This window comes from Macaca thibetana, chromosome 4 (genome assembly GCF_024542745.1).
Source record: "Macaca thibetana thibetana isolate TM-01 chromosome 4, ASM2454274v1, whole genome shotgun sequence".
In the NCBI taxonomy this organism is placed as follows: domain Eukaryota; kingdom Metazoa; phylum Chordata; class Mammalia; order Primates; family Cercopithecidae; genus Macaca; species Macaca thibetana.
Window position 1 is genome coordinate 32592043 of NC_065581.1, and position 13469 is coordinate 32605511.

A 13469-nucleotide genomic window follows, 5' to 3' on the forward strand; every position below is an offset into this window, starting at 1 on the left:
TGAGTCTCGCTCTGTTGCCCAGAGTAGAGTGCACTGGTGCTATCTCAGCTCGCTGCAACCTCTGTCTCCCAGGTTTAAGTGATTCTCCTACCTCAGACTCCTTAGTAGCGGGGATTACAGGCATCTGCCCCCACACCCGGCTATTTTTTGTATTTTTAGTAGAGACGGGGTTTCACCATGTTGGCCCAGCTGGTCTCAAACTCCTGAACTCAGGCAATCTGCCTGCCTCGGCTTCCCAAGTGCTAGGATTACAGGCTTGAGTCACTGCACCCAGCCGCAAGATTTCTTAAGTAAAACACACACAAAACTAACCATAGGCCAGGTGCAGTGGCTCATATCTGTAATCCCAGCACTTTGGGAGGCTTAAGTGGGAGGATTGCATGACCCCAGGAGTTGGAAGACCAGGCTAGGCAAGACAGTGAGACTCTGTCTCTACAAAAAACAAAAAGAATTCGCTGGGTGTGGTGGTACATCTGTAGTCCCAGCTACTCAGGGGCTGAGGAGGGAGGATCACTTGAGTCTGGGAGGTCGAGGCTATGGTGAGCTGTGAGCATGCCACTGCACTCCAGTCTGGGCAACAGAGCTGACACCCTGTTTCAAAAAATAAAAAACAAAAAGAAGAAAACAAAACAAAACAAAATTTCAGGTCATCAAATTACATCATTAAGAGACTAAGAAAGCGGCTGAGTGCGGTGGTTCACACCTGTAATCCCAGCACTTTGGGAGGCCAAAGCAGGTGGATCACGAGGTCAAGAGTTCGAGACCAGCCTGGCCAACATGGTGAAACTCCATCTCCACTAAAAATCCAAAAATTAGCCAGGTGTGGTAGTGGGCGCCTATAATCCCAGCTACTCAGGAGGCTGAGGAGGAGAATCGCTTGAAACCGGAGGCAGAGGTTGCAGTGAGCCGAGATCATCACACTGCACTCCAGCCTGAGCAGAAGAGTGAAACTCCGTCTCAAAAAACAAACTCTGAAAAACAAAACAACAAGCCAAAATCAGGAAACCCAGTTTTTTGTTTTGTTTTGTTTTTTTGTTTTTTGAGACGGAGTCTCGCTCTGTCGCCCAGGCTGGAGTGCAGTAGCCGGATCTCAGCTCACTGCGAGCTCCGCCTCCCGGGTTTACGCCATTCTCCTGCCTCAGCCTCTCGAGTAGCTGGGACTACAGGCGCCCGCCACCTCGCCCGGCTAGTTTTTTGTATTTTTAGTAGAGACGGGGTTTCACCGTGTTAGCCAGATGGTCTCGATCTCCTGACCTCGTGATCCGCCCGTCTCGGCCTCCCAAAGTGCTGGGATTATAGGCTTGAGCCACCGCGCCCGGCCAAAAACCCAGTTTTTTAAATTGGCAAAAGACAATGGGTACTCCAGAAAAGAATACACCCAAAGTGTCAATAAACATTTTATTTGTTTTACCTGGGCTCAAGTGAGTCTCCTGCCTCAGCCACTGGAGTAGCTAGGATTACAGGCATGCACCACCATGCCCAGCTCATTTTTGTGGAGATGGAGTCTTGCGCTTTCACCCAGGCTGCAGTGCAGTGGCGCAATCTCGGCTCACTGTAAGCTCCACCTGCCAGGTTCAAGCCATTCTTCTGCCTCAGCCTCCTGAGTAGCTGGGACTACAGGCGCCCGCCACCACACCTGGCTCACTTTTTTGTATTTTTAGTAGAGATGAGGTTTCACCATGTTGGCCAGGATGGTCTCTATCTCCTGACCTTGTGATCCACCCGCCTGGGCCTCCCAAAGTTACTGGGATTACAGGAGTGGGCCACCACACCCAGTCTATTTCATTTTATTTTAAGATAAACTCTACCTCAGTCACCCAGGCTGGCACACAGTGGCACAATCACAGCTCACTGCAGCCTCAAACTCCTGGGCTCAAGTGATCCTCCTGCCTCAGCCTCCAGAGTAGCTGGAACTACAGATGGGCATCACCATGCGTGGCTCATTTTTAAATTTTTTGTAGAGATGGGATCTTGCTATGTTGCCAAGCCTGGCCTTGAACTCTTGGCCTCAAGCAATCCTCCTGCCTCACCCTCCAGAGTAGCTGGGCTTACAGGTGTGCACCACTGCACCCAGCTCCAAGAAGCATTTTAAAAGATGCACAAAAATCAGTAGTCATCGGGTAAATGTACATTAAAACCACAATGAGATGCCACTAAATATCCTCCAGAATGCTTGTCCCTCTTCAAAGAGGCTGTCGTTGCTCAATATTGGCAAGAATGTGAAGCAACTGGAATTCTCATCTGTTGCAAGTGGGAGCATATATTAGTGCAAACACTGGAAAGTTGTTTAGTAGTATCTGCTAAAACATATAGTCTATAACCCAGATATCTATAACTAAATATCCAATGGGAATGACTGCATAGTTCTTCCAAAAGATGTAGACAATAATGTTCATGAGTTTTATTCCTATATTAGCCAAAACTGAAAGCAACTCAAGTGTCCATTCATAAAGTGGATAAATAAATTGTGCCAGAGTCATACAATGGAATACTATACAGAAAAAACAAAAACAAACAAAAAAACACCCTATTGCTACATGCAACACGGGTGAATTTCACATACATAGTGCTGAGCAAAAAATACCACACACAGAAACGGAACACTCTTTTATATACCATTCCTGAGCTACAAAAAAAAAAAAAAAAAAAACAAAAAAACAAACAAACAAAAAAAAAAAAACAAAGAAAAGAAAAAGAAAGAAAGAAAAGAAAAGAAAAAAGAAAACATTCTGAATGACGTCATTTATATGAGGTTCAAAAACAGGCAGAGGCTGGGTGCGGTGGCTCAAGCCTGTAATCCCAGCACTTTGGGAGTCCGAGGCAGGGGGATCACAAAGTCAAGAGATGGAGACCATCCTGGCCAACATGGTGAAACCGTGTCTCTACTGAAAATACAAAAATTAGCTGGGCATGGTGGCATGCACCTGTAGTCCCAGCTACTTGGGAGGCTGAGGCAGAAGAATTGCTTGAATCCCAGAGGCGGAGGTTGCAGTGAACCAAGATCATGCCACTGCACTCCAGCCTGGCAACAAAGCGAGACTCTATCTCAAAAAACAAACAAACAAACGAACAAAAACAGGCAGAGTTAATCTTTACTTTTAGAAGATAGGATAGCATTACTTGTAGGGATTATTGACCGGAAGGAGTCATATTTCTGGAAATATTTTGTATCTTAATCTGGGTGGTTACATAGATGTATACATATTCAGAAATTCATTGAGCTGCACACTTAAGACTTTTGAATTTTGCTGTATAAAAATTGAACCATGGCTGGGTGTGGTGGCTCATGCCTGTAATCCCAGCACTTTGGGAGGCCAAGGTGGGCGGATCACTTGAGGTCAGGGGTTCAAAACCAGCCTGGCAAACATGGTGAAATCCCATCTCTACTAAAAATACAAAAAAAATTAGCTGGGCATGGTGGCAGGTGCCTGTAATCCCAGCTACTTGGGAGGCTGAGGCAGGAGAATCTCTTGAACCTGGGAGGCAAAGGTTGCAGTGGACTGAGATCGTGCCGCTGCACTCCAGCCTGGGCAACAAGAGCGAGACTCCATTTCAAAAAAAAATTAAACCTTAAAAAACCTTTCCCCAATCTCACACTCCCTCCAGCCACCACATATTTCTCTCCTCTACTTCATGGCCACAATTGTCAAGATTTATCTGTATTTGGTGTTTCCATTTCCCTATAGCCCATGCATGCCTCAATCCACTCTACTCCCTCCAACCCACCAAACAGCTCCCTCTAAGGCTTCCCAATGACTTTGGTGCTACAAAATCTAAGGGACATTTGTCTTCATCTTGCTTGACCTTTGACTTCTCTCAAAATCACTGGACACAGTTCACTGCATCTTCTTCTTCTTCTTCTTTTTTTTTTTTTTTTGAGATGGAGTCTCACTTTGTCGCCCAGGCTAGAGTGCGGTTACACGATCTCTGCTCACTGCCACCTCTGCCTCCGAGTTCAAGCGATTCTCCTGCCTCAGCCTCCCGAGTAGCTGGGACTACAGGCGCCCGCCACCATGCCTGGCTAATTTTTTATTTTTAGTAGAGATGGGGTTTCACCATGTTGGCCAGGCTGGTCTTGAACTCCTGACTTCAGATGATCTGCCCGCCTCGGTCTCCCAAAGTGCTGGGGTTACAGGCATGAGCCACTGCGCCTGGGCCTTCTCTTTTAAAACATTCTGTATCCATGCTGACCAATATGGTAGCCAGGAGGGATATGAGGCTCTGCAACACTTGAGATGTGACTAGAATGACCAAGTAACTGAATTTTATTCAGTATTTTTAAAAGCTCCCCAGATGATTGTAATGTGCAACAAATTTCTACTAAATTAATAGACCTGCTGCTCTAGTCATCCACGTGGTACCTTCATCCAGATTCATGACTTCAGTTTCCAAACTATACACCAACTTATAAAACACTCCCGTCATCTTCCTCTCACTCCACAGCAATATATCCACCTGCCTACTTGGCATCTCCACTTGGGCACCTCAAATTCACCATGCCTGTAACTGAATTCATGGTCACTTTCCTGTATCCCATTCCCTCCCAGAATTCCCCATTGAAACTCAGGGCCCCGCCATTCATCCAGCTTTACAAGCCAGAAACCTAACAGCCCATTCAGTGCCACCATATTTCCTTGTATCTACCTGTATTTTCTCATAAACATCTCTTTAATTCATTTCCTTCTCTCTCACTTACCTTCGTTCTAATCCAAACTTCCATCCGCCTCTTGCCTGACAACTGCAACTGCTTCCTGGCTGCATCTTTTTTTTTTTTTTTTTTTTTTTTGAGGCAGGGTCTCACTCTGTCACCTAGGCTGGAGTGCAGTGGCGCAATCATAGCTCACTGCAGCATTGACCTATGCTCAAGCAATCCTCCCACCTCTGCCTCCTGAGTAGTTGGGACTACAGGTGTGTGCCATCACACTCAGCTAATTTTTAAATTTTTTTTTTTTTTTTTTGGTAGAGACAGGATCTTTCTATGTTGCCCGGGCTGGCCTTGAACTCTTGGGCTCAAGCAATCCTCCCACCCCAGCCTCCCAATGTGCTGGGATTAGAGGTGTGAGCCACTGTGTCCAGCCCTGACTCTTCCCTTTGCTTCCACCCTTGTCCTCTACAGTCTCACAAACGCAATCAGGATGTCCCTCTCCTCAAAATGCTTCAGTGCCTCCCTTCCAAATTCTCTTAGAACACTGACAAACAGCCCTACCATCATGTGTCCCCTGCCCCCACTTCACCTCCCATAACATTTCCCTCCCTCCCTTCATTCCAGCCCCACTGACCTTCAAGTCCCTCACATTCTCTGTGCCCATCCCCAACCCCAGACCTTTGTATACGCTGTTCCATCCGTGTGGAACACTGTTCCCTTCTCTCTTGGCCTTCTCATCCTTCAGGTCTCAGCCCGCCATTTTTTTCACATGGAAGTTTTCCTGACTAGGTCAGGTCCTCCTACCATGTGGTATCACAGCATCACACCATTCTCACTTGTAGCATTTATAACAATTTGTAATCACATATAAATAAATATTTTTTATTTTTGAAGTCCAAAATAATATATAAATATACTGTGAGATTATTTTATTACTTTCTTGCCCACTAGACTATAAAGTCCATGAGGGCAGGCATGGCACCTATTTTTCTTTCTTGGCTGCCGTATCCTTGCATCTGGCACATAAGTGGTGCTCCATAAATGTTTACCAACTATATGAATGAATGAAAAGTTCAATATAAACGCAGGACTAGCATTAAGGCTGGAACCAAGGGCAGGACCAAGGTCAGAGCTAGGACCACGGACAGTGTCTGGGACTGGAAGTTGGTTAGACACAGTCACCAGGGCAGAGGCAGAATCAGAGGCCAGGCCAGGGGAGATCCTGGCAGGACCAGATGGTACAAGCACTTTGGAAAACTCTTTGACAGAATCTACTGAATGTACTAAAGCTGAACACATGCAAACCCTATGACCCGGCAATTCCACTCCTAGGAATATACCCAACATAGCAGGACCGCTCATAATAGTCCCAAACTGGGACTATTTCACATTAGTAGAATAGATTAAACCATTTCACATTAGTAGAATAGATTGAATAAATTGTGGTTGATTCACACCGTGGAATAAAATAAAGCAGGAATGAACTATAGTTATATGTAGTAGTGTGATGGATCTTACTGAGGTTGAACAAAAGCCAGACACAGGAAAGAGCATGCTGCATAGTGCTATTTATGTGAAGTTTGAGGAGAGGCAACATTAATCTGTAGTGCTCCAAGTCAGAAGTGTGATACTCTTGAGGGGGCAGTGACTAGTAGCGGCATGGTGGGGGGCTTCTGGGGGGCTAAAGGTGTCTTATTTCTTGATCTACATGATGGTTACCCAGTTGTGTGTGTTTGTGGAGTTTACTGAGGCAGGGATTGGGGAGCACACAGAGACAAGAGGTGGGAGGAAAGGTAGTAGGGGGGTCCCAGGATGAGACAGGAGAGAGGGCTATGGCGAACAGCAGTGTGAGGGGCCAGGCAGGATTCAGCTCAGGTGAAGAGTTGAGATGCTGAAAGGTGCCCAGTTCTTCCAGACCAGCGGCTGGGGAAAGGAGGAGGGTAGGGTGGGTGTGGAAATGCTGACCAGTGAGGAGTGGGGGATATGTCACTGGTAGGCGGAGGTGACTGTGACACACACACACCTCCGCCCAACACGCACACATCTTCTGGCTTTCAACTCTTACACTTTTCTCCTGGATCAGAGAAAAAGGAGTTTTCAGGGCTACCAGCCATCACATTCTACTACCAGCCAGCAAGAGTCGGAAAGGGAGCTGAACAGGGACAGAGTGTTTCCACACCAAGAGGTTCCCCACCCAAGAAAGCCCAGGCCAAGAGGCCTGGCATACAGAGAGCTGCCCTTTCCTGTCCCCCCAGCCCTTCTCTCAGCCTGGAGTGTACCCTTGGGTAAGAGATGGGCTCTGGCTGACCCTCAAATCCTGTCACTTTGTGTCTAAGGCCATGCAAATCACTCCCACACCATGGGAGCGCTTGCACAAATATGTGTACACATGTACACTTACAAATATGTTAATGTGTGCTCATCCACAAATACAAATACAAACATACCTGCACAGACACACAAATCCACCCACAAAACCTGCATCCTTGCAGGTACACATATGGGTGCCCAGGCACACGTGCACACACACCCAATCTCCCCTTCAGGTTTCCTCCACACCTAGTCATTGGCTGATGCCTAAGAAGGCTGATTTCTTGTTGGCTCCGAGGGCAGCTCTGTGAGTGAAAGAACCTGGATGGTGTGAGAGGAACCGAATAGGAGGCCCTTCCCCAGTGGGGAGCAGTGGACACATGGCCTCCACCATCCTTCCCTGTACCCCTGGAGGCCTCTGTGAGATGTCCAGTGCCCCTCCCCAAATAACTAGATTCCTCACCTTTCCCTGCACAGTGGGGAAAGCAGAGAGGGTCTTTGCAGCAGGAAGGAGTGAAGAGAGCTCAGCAGCTTTTCCAGAAAGCTGGTGAGATTGGTCTAGAAGAGCACAGCAGCCTCCATTGACCACACACCCAGAGGCTCCTTCCCGATCTCCCTCCCTGCCCTGTTGCCACCACCCACCCCTCCAGCTCCCCATTCCAGCTCCTGCAAGAATTCTGCTCTTCTCTCAGTACTGGGCAAGCAAAGAATTGGGTGTCTCTTGTGTCTCCCCTTCACCACTCCCCCTGCCACTATGTCTGGAGTGGTTCTCTGCAGTGCGTGTTTGAGGGGAGATATGGCCTCACCCTCTTGGCACCCTCCCCACAGTTGGAGGGCTGGCAGGGATGGGGGCATCATCCCAAACTGTGACTCAGCTTCCTGGGTATTCAGTGTTGTAGCCAACTTTGACACTTTGCTCATTAGGGACTGCACAGGTCCCAAGGGGTGGCGAGAGGGGCTGGCTTCCATAAGAGATGTTCCAGAGATGGGGGTTATGGTCCCACCCCCATGTCTCCCTCTGACCCTCCTGCTACACCCCCAGTTGAATCTGGCAATGAGAGGTGAAGACAGAAGGATTCCAGGAGTGAGACTTAAAAGGGAATGTGGGGGTCCCAGACATTGGGCTGGAACCAGGTGGGAAGGAGGTGTCAGGGAGGGGTGGGTTGGGGAACCCAGATGCCCCTTATTCTGGGGAGCTAATGGGCCTAGGAATGGAAAAATTAAGAGAGAGGATTTCCAGACTCCAGTTGAAAATGGTTAGGGGTGCAATGAGAGACAGGAAGGCAGTTTCTGGTCCTGCACCTAGTGGCCAGGTCTGGAGTGAGCAGAAGGAAGTTTGAAGAATTGAGGTGCTGGGTCCCCAGGGACTTGGAGGCAGGATCAGGGAAAAGAGGAGGGGCTGGAGATGCGGGAAGCAGGGGCGGGGCAGGCAGCAGCTGTGGTGTTTCCGAGTTCCTTCCCAGTAGTTCCTCTCAGTTCCACTTCCAGTTGTTTCTATGCCATTAAATTCTTTCCAGGCGAGATAAGGGGCCCGCCCGCCCCACCCGGGGCGTGTCACGTGTACTGGTGGGGAGGGCGGGGTGAGGGAGAGCTCGGGTTCAGACAGACAGAGGCAAGGGGAGCTTGGAAGGGGCACAGAGTGAAGACGGAGCCCCTGTGCCCCCAGAGGCATCTCTCAGTCATCCCAGCCCTGCTGAACCGTGAGTCATGAGTGCAGAGCTCTGGCCAAGAACAAGTTTTAGGATCCTCTCTGCAGGCTCTGTGCACTTCCCAGACCCGAGAGTCCTGACTGTCCCATTTCCGTATTTCCTCAAGAGATCTCCCAGACCTCCCTCCCTGCAACTCTCACGCTGCCACCTAGGGAGTCCCTATTTGGATGCCCAAAGCAGCACCCTCTGGCACCTCCTGGAGCCTGGAGCCCAGAGCCTGGGCTCAGTTGCTCCAGCCCGACACTTGGGATTCCGCAAGCACTTTCCTTCCGAGGTTCAGCTGGTCACCAGTTCAGCCTAGTCCTATCTTCCCGCTAGCCCCAGCACCTCCAGGGCTCAGGGGCTCACCTCACCAATAACCACCTCTACCCTGCTTCCACCATCTGACTCTCGGAGTCCCTCGGTTTGTTCCCAGCCCCTCTCAGTTGTCTGCATCCCATCCAAACCCTGACATACACCGCCCACCCCAACACACACATACAACCCTCTCCTCCCAGACACTCCTTCACAGGGAGCCTGGTTCCAGTGAATGCTCCTATGTCCTCTGTCCTGAACAGAAGTCCTTGCTCTGGAAGCACCGCTGAGAGCTCACCTGCCACACCTTCACCTGGGGTGTGGGGATAGGCGAGAAATCCTTTGCCTCTCCTTCTGGGTCTCCCCAGAACTCTGTTCCTTACCTGGGCAACCGGGCAGCTGCAGTGCCTCTGCACCTGCTCTGTCCCCAACCCCGGGAGGGCGGCGTCTCAGGGCAGGACAGGGAAGTCGCCCTCACTTGTCCCCTGCAACAGGGGCTGAGCCACAACCGCCTGTGGATCTCGGCAGCGACAGTGAGGAGAGAGTCTGCAGCGAGCAGGGGAGGAGAAGGGGAGGACCAGGATGAGGTCAGGGAGGGGAGCGGAGATAGGGCAGGTCCTCCCACCCCTCCCAGGCCCTCCCACATGCCACCCCTCCTCTTGTCCTGCCCCACCCCAGCCCCCACTCCCTGTCTAGCATCACTGTCTCACTATACCCTCATCTCAACCCCCAGCCCTGGTCTTACCTCCCATGTCCTTTCCCTATCCCATTTTTAACGCTCACCCTAATTTTTGCCCAACTTGACATCCCCCACCCTTCCTGCCATTTCTTTTTTCCCCACCATTTCCCCACCTGCTGACCCCCTCTCTGACCCCAGTGGTTTCCTCTCAGCCTATATCCTTCCTCGTGGCCAGCCCCCTTCCCCTCCCTTCCCCATGCTCCCCTCCCATCTCTTCCCAGCTACTGCTCTAGCTTAGATCTCTGGATCGCACCCCAAGTCTATCAGCCAGCGCTGGCGCCCTCATCCTCTCACCAGTTCTCCCTTGGCAGTCCGGAGCAGGGAGCAGGGGCAGGGGGCCGGAGGCAGGAGGCAACCTCTTTCTCCAACTGGGACCGTCTCTGGGACCCCAAGTCCCCGCCCTGACCTAGTCCCATTTCTTTCTATCTTCTCTGCTTATCCCGTCCCTGAGCCACCCCTGTCTGCCTGCTCAGTCCCTCTCCTGTCATTGCCTCCTTTGCATTCTCCTACCTCAGCAAGTCCCTAGAGAAAGAGCAGGTGAGGCTTAAGCACTGGCAGGGCAAGGGCCTGGGTGAACACTGGGACAAAGAAGCCTTGGGAGGAAGCTGGGGTTGAGGGGAGACAAGGAAGGAAAGCCTGAAGGTTAGGTAGAAGGTTTAGGGTTGAAGAAAGGGCTAGAGGCAGGAGGCAAATATTAGGTTGGGTCACCTGAATAGAGGGTGAAGTGGTGGAAAGCAGGGTGGGGGGCTGGTGCCTGGGTGTTGCAGGGGAGCAGCAGCAGAGGCGGGGAGAGGTAGGGGCTGGAGGAAACGGGCACTCTGTCTCCGGTCCCAGGCAGAAAACTGACAGCCAGAGGACATGGGGAACAGGGAGACAGACATACCCAATATAAGTCTGTTGGGTGTTTCCCTGGCTTCATCTCCCCATGTGCTGCCCTGACAAGGAGCTGAAAAAGAGACTTTTGCTACAGAGGAGAAATATCCCAGCTGAGTGGGAACCCACTACCCCCAGCTTCACGGTGAGGACTGAGTCTCTCCATCCCGCTGCAAACCTCACCACTGAGGTGTAACTTGGCCAAGTCACAGGTGATAGTGAAAGGGACGTGAAGGAACCTATATGTGCTTGATTCTGCCACATGGGTGGCAGCCCAGGTGTCTGCACACCAGGTCAGATCCCCACGGTGGCAGGTGTGTGGTGTTCCTGGGTCAGGGCGTGCCTGCATTGCATGTGGCTGTGGCCAGATGCCTGGTAAGCTCCATGTGGCCAAGGGCAAAGGCACACATGGGCTTTCGCGTGGGTGTCCCCGTGTGTGTCCGTGTGTCTGGGTGTGTGTGGCTGTTTTTTTCCTGGCTTTGATGGGGAGGATGAAGTCAGCATCTTGGACAGAGCCAGGCTCAGCTTCCTTCCTCTGCCTTGGCCTGAAGCCCCCAGAGCCAGGAGTAGGTAGCAGCTTCCCAAGGATCTCCTGGCAGGAGGTGGGGAGCACAGCAGTGAAAGGATGAGGAAGGGTCTGGAGACAGCATCGCACACACAGGGCAGAACAGAGTATGAATTTCCTCTGACCCCTTCAGATTTCTGCTTCATGGTCGTATCTTTTTTTTTTTTTTTTTTTTTTTTTTTTTGTGCCTATGCCCTATATCCTGGCTTTATTGGAAGAATGGTCAACATAAGTACATTTGGCACAGAGGGTGGCCAGGGACCCCAGAGACAACAGCCAGAAGGATGGGGCTGGGATGTTCTGGAAGCCCACTGTTGGGGTCTCAGAGAGAAATGTGGGATTCCAGATGTACACAAGCTTATAAGGCATCTGGGGAAGCCCTGGACGCTTAGCAGATATAGCTTCAGGTTCTGGAATTATCATTGTTTACCATTTGGTTCACCCTTTGGTTTCCAGGCTCATGGAGAAGCTCACGTCTTACATGTTCACATTTTGTAAGAAAAGCACCAAGCCTTGCATAGTGTAGGTGACCAATAAATGCAAGTCAACACTGAAATATGAAAGGACTGGGAGAGAGGAGGGGGAAAGAGTAATGAGCCCAGGCGTGAAGGCAGGGAAGCCCAGTGGTCAGAGCTGGGGTTGGCTTCACTGAGGTGTTCTGGGTGGTGGGTAGAAAGGTCAGTGTTGTTGAAAACCGTCCACAAGCTCCGGTTGTTCTCTGTATCCTCAGTCCCTGTGTCTTCAGCTCTGAGCCTCCTTCCTTGAATGATCCTCCAAGTTTCTGTCCTGACCTCAGGAGGAAAAGAGATGAAAGACAGAGAAAAGGAAAGGAAAGATAGAGAGGAGAGAAGGCAGACACAGAAGAGTAAGGGCAATTGAGGGCAAGGACCTGAAGGATGAAGACAGGGGAACAAGAGATGCCAGGGGCGGTAGTCCAAGAAAGCAGTCCCAGAGAGGGGAAAGATAGAAAACACTTGTGCCGGGCTTCCGTTTACAAAACAGTTTCCTACACAGTGCGGGCATTAATCCCACTTTGTGGCTGAGGAAACAGAGGCTCATAGACATTAAGGGTCTTGTTCAAGGGACTAAGTTAGTAGTGGTGAAGGTGGGCCTCACCCAGGTGTTCTGATTCCTAAGCCTGTATTCCCTCTCCTCCCCAAACAACTCCAGGAAAGGAAAGGATTGAAGACTTAGGGAACAAACAAACAAAGTGGCTTCTTTGAAGCACTTGTACAAAGAAGGGTGGAGAATCCAGATTTCTGAAACTTCTTTCTGCATCCAGGTATTGTGTAGATTCAGTTAGAAGAAATGGCATCAGATGGGGAAGGGGGTGGTCAACACTCCATTATTGAGAACTGGGGGTGGGGTGAGGATGGGGAACACAGAATGAAAAGACAGAGCCCAGGATGAAAGATGGGAGAGAACTAAGAGGCTACAGCTGAAAAGGGGGCAAGGGAGTCTCAGAAAGAAGGGTTTGGACCCTTAAAATTTCCTTTGCCTGGAGACATGGGTGTGGGGAGAAGGGAGGAGGAAGGACATTTCTATCTCGTGACAAAAGAAAGTCACACAATTGTTTTGTTCTCTGCTCTGAGGCGGGTGGGCGCCTGTATTTACCACAGGGACCCAGGTCGCTGTGGCAACCACACATCTGGGCCCCGGAATCCAGATGTGCTGTATCCAGAAGCCATAGCAGAACGATGAGACAAACATCAGGCTCCCCAGTGCTGGCCCCCACAGCTGGGAAGAGAACGGAGAACTGGTGTGGGAAGTGAAGGGAGTGGGGGAAGGAAGGAGGAGGAGAGGACCAAAGTGGGGGAAAAGAGAGGAAGTAATGGAAAGGGGCAAGAAATGTGGACAAGGGAGCAGAATGGGAAATAGAAAGGGGCCGGTATGAAAAAGGGAGGTGACAAGCACAGGGTCAGCGGCAGCAGCAGATGAAAAGACCAAGAAGAACAAAGGAAAAAGACAGTGAATTAAAAAAAAATTTTTTTTAAATAAGGCCGGCACGGTGACTCATGCCTGCAATCCTAGCACTTTGGGAGGCCGAGATGGGAGGATTGCTTGAGGCCAGGAGTTTAAGACCAGTCTGGGCAACATAGTGAGATCCCACCTCTATTTTTAAATTAAAAAAAAAAAAATTAAGACAGTGAAGCAGTGGATGGGGTGGGGAAGATACACAAGAAGAAAAAAACAACGATGAATAATGGGTCAAAAAGAGGTCGTGATAACTGCTAATGAGGTAGAGAGCAAAGAAAGGCAGGAAAGAAGTCTAGAAAGAGGAAGGGAGGGATGATGAGGTCAGGGATGAGAGAGAACAAAAGGTGGGATCCTGAG

At 50.1% G+C, this 13469-nt stretch overlaps 1 protein-coding gene across 1 annotated transcript in view; it reads right to left on the reverse strand.

Moving 5' to 3' along the window:
• LOC126953208 (tenascin-X-like) overlaps positions 1–9543 on the reverse strand; it is a 69012-nt gene extending 59469 nt beyond the window's left edge. Inside the window, 1 exon segment of the mRNA XM_050788581.1 lies at positions 9342–9543. The gene's annotated coding sequence lies outside the window, so the exon portion shown is untranslated.
• Positions 9544–13469: the final 3926 nt, after the last annotated feature.